The sequence below is a fragment of the Mandrillus leucophaeus genome, unplaced genomic scaffold (assembly GCF_000951045.1).
Source record: "Mandrillus leucophaeus isolate KB7577 unplaced genomic scaffold, Mleu.le_1.0 Scaffold560, whole genome shotgun sequence".
NCBI classification, from domain to species: Eukaryota; Metazoa; Chordata; class Mammalia; order Primates; family Cercopithecidae; genus Mandrillus; species Mandrillus leucophaeus.
In genome coordinates this window covers 1112259-1115193 of record NW_012106031.1, presented here as the reverse complement: position 1 = coordinate 1115193, position 2935 = coordinate 1112259, and the positions used below count along the sequence as shown (strand labels likewise).

At 35.0% G+C, this 2935-nt stretch overlaps 1 pseudogene; it reads left to right on the top strand.

Annotated features, from left to right (window-relative positions):
• Nucleotides 1–22: 22 nt before the first annotated feature.
• LOC105552518 lies at nucleotides 23–671 on the top strand (annotated as a pseudogene).
• The last annotated feature ends 2264 nt before the right edge of the window (nucleotides 672–2935 follow it).

Genomic DNA, 2935 nt, shown 5'->3' with positions numbered 1-2935 from the left:
AAAAAAAAAAAAAAATGCACATTGGAAACTGGCACTGAAGTGGCACTCAGATAAAAATCTTGAGAATAAAGAAGAAGCAGAGAGAAAATGCAAACAAGTAGCTGAGGTATATGAAGTGCTGTCAGATGCTAAAAAACTGGACATCTATGAAAAATAGGCAAAGAAGGTTTAAATGGTGGAGGAGAAGGTGGAAGTCATTTTGACAGTACGTTTGAGTTTGGCTTCACATGCCAACGCTAATGATGTCTTCAGGGAATTTTTTGGTGGAAGGGACTCATTTTCATCTTCTTTGACAACCCATTTGAGGACTTTTTTGGGAATCCAAGGGGTCCCTAAGGAAGCAAAAGCCAAAGAGTGGGGACATTTTTCTCTGCTTTCAGTGGATTTCCATCTTTTGAAAGTTGATTTTCTTCTTTTGGTACAGGATTTACTTCATTCGAGTCAGCAGGTCAAGGGGCCTCAATTTATTCTGTTTCACGTCATTTGGTCGTAATGGTATGGACAACTTCAAACCTATATCAACTTCTACTAAAATAGTTAATGGCAGAAAGATCACTATGAAGAGAATTGTCAAGAACGGTCAAGAAGGAGTGGAAGCTGAAAAAAGATGGCCAGTTAATGTCCTCACGAAAGATAGTAAGGAACAACTGCTGTGCTTGAATAACAAGTAATTCAATGCTCTCATTTAATGTTAAACTATAACAAGCACTATTTGAGGATTAACAGAAACAATTTTTGAAGATTTCAAATGAACTCAGCTTTCAGTTTAATTGCACCTAAAGTACTTATAAACAGCTATCAGAGCCCCTATTTGTCGTAGACTTTTGAATTTATTGTTTGGACCACATACTAGGTTGGTGCAAAAGTAATTGCAGCTTTTGCCATTACTTGTAATAATAGGACCATTTATTCGGTCTTTAAAATTGCTGTGAATCTCTGCACACGCTTTGCTTTAAAAACAAATACTCAAAAGTGAGCCATGATCTTTAGTAGTGGTTGGACAAGACTGTACACTAACACCAGCATGGATCTGTTTTTCCATTGTGTCTGAAACCTGAGCCAAGTAATGTCAGCCTGCTGTGAAGTTAACATCGCTAGGAGAAATCTTCTACAAAAATAATTTCAAATTTTTTCAGTATTTAGTAGTGAAAAATACTAATGCATTAGTGGTAATATATTTCTGGTTTAATATAAATTAAGGACGTTTTCCAGTTGTGCATGAATGTTGGCAAATTAGTAAGTTCTGACAATTGTTTAATTATGTAATGTTAAGCTTAGGTTTAAAAAAATAAGGCTGGTAAATTGGGTCTTTGTCATTTTCTTAAAAAAAAGAAATGTAAATATGTTTGGTACACTGAAAAAAAAACATGACAGTGAGTTGATGACATTTCATACATTTAAACTTCACCTAATTAAAAAATAATTGAGATTCATCACTACCTCTTACATGGGAAGTTCAAGGAAAGAAAAATAATGTGCAGACACCAGCATATGAACAGTTCTTAGTTGATAATATAATTTCTTTGGTATTGTTAATATTATGTTTGTATCTTTCACTCCAATATAGGCTGTAGTCTTCCCAAAAAAGTTTTAGAACATTATTTGTGCATTCTAAAAGCAAATTTATCCTTATCTGATGCTGATCACTATAATTATTAAGATTAAAATTGATCAAACGTTAAAAATTAATTAAGTCACAGAAAACACAATGAGTGATCCTCAAGTATTGCTCCCCATCTAGGCTAAGAACAACTTTCTCCTTTGATTATTTTATAGATACGTCTTTTATAGTTAATTTAATTTGGCATCTCAACATTTTTTCCTGTCTATTACATTTTATAATATAAAGAAAAATTTCTGAGGCTATCATCTATCCGTTTCTTACAAGTTTTTCTCCATATAGCAACAAATTGAAAATGTTGTGCTTGTGAGAAGCTAGATGTGGTGTGTACCGAGAATTGTATATACCAGTGGCCCTCAAGAACTCAAAAATGATGGCGATAGAGTTCTTTATTAGACTTCAACTGCAAAATGAGCACAATTACTAGATATTTTGTGTCCACAATTCCTACAAAAATATCTAGTAATTGTGGACACAATCTCCTACAAAAGGGACAACTTCCTAAATCTTCAGAATCACAATATAAAGGTGATACCTGTCAGGCATATACCTGTCATATCAGCCAAAGAAATCCAGAAAGGAAAAGTCATGGAAAACAGTTTGGTACCCTTCCCAGCACACACAAACGAGAGATGTAGAGAAAAATGTCAGCACCATCCATTTCAGTGGATTCTTGAGTAAAGGGAATCTTGGGTATCATATTTTGAGTACCCTGATCCCTATAGCAAGACCATGTCCATAAATCAAATGTTTGTTACTATCAAGGCTGATAGTAACAAACATTTGATTTATCTAATGCCTGTTGTTAAGATTTCTACATCTACCACATTACCTTCTAATCACATGTATCTTAAAGGCGAGAACAGGCTCTTCGCTGCAATTATGAGTTTTCTTATTCCCATGATATTTTTCATTTTAAGTTAATAAATTCACATTCCAATGTTTCCTGCAGTCTCCTGGGTAGTTCAGGTTTAATCAGTGACACAGGACTCCTAGAAATTGACAATTGTTAGCAGACTCTGCCTAAGCCCACTTATAAATGCTTGTCTGTTTGGGGATTTATATACTGAGATCAGAAACTAAGCAACCAGGGCTACAATATTAGAAACCAGAAAAGATCTGTAAACAAAGTGAGCATCTACCGTTTAGTAAGAGTAAAGTAATCAGGAAATGGCTGGTATCACAAGCTGGATTTCACCATCCACCACTGTACAGAGGACCCAATCATCTAAAACCTACACATGAACATCTTCTCAGAGCCGGGGACAGAGGTGAATGTGGCCCAAATAGACTCTGATGTAAGATATTCTTCCC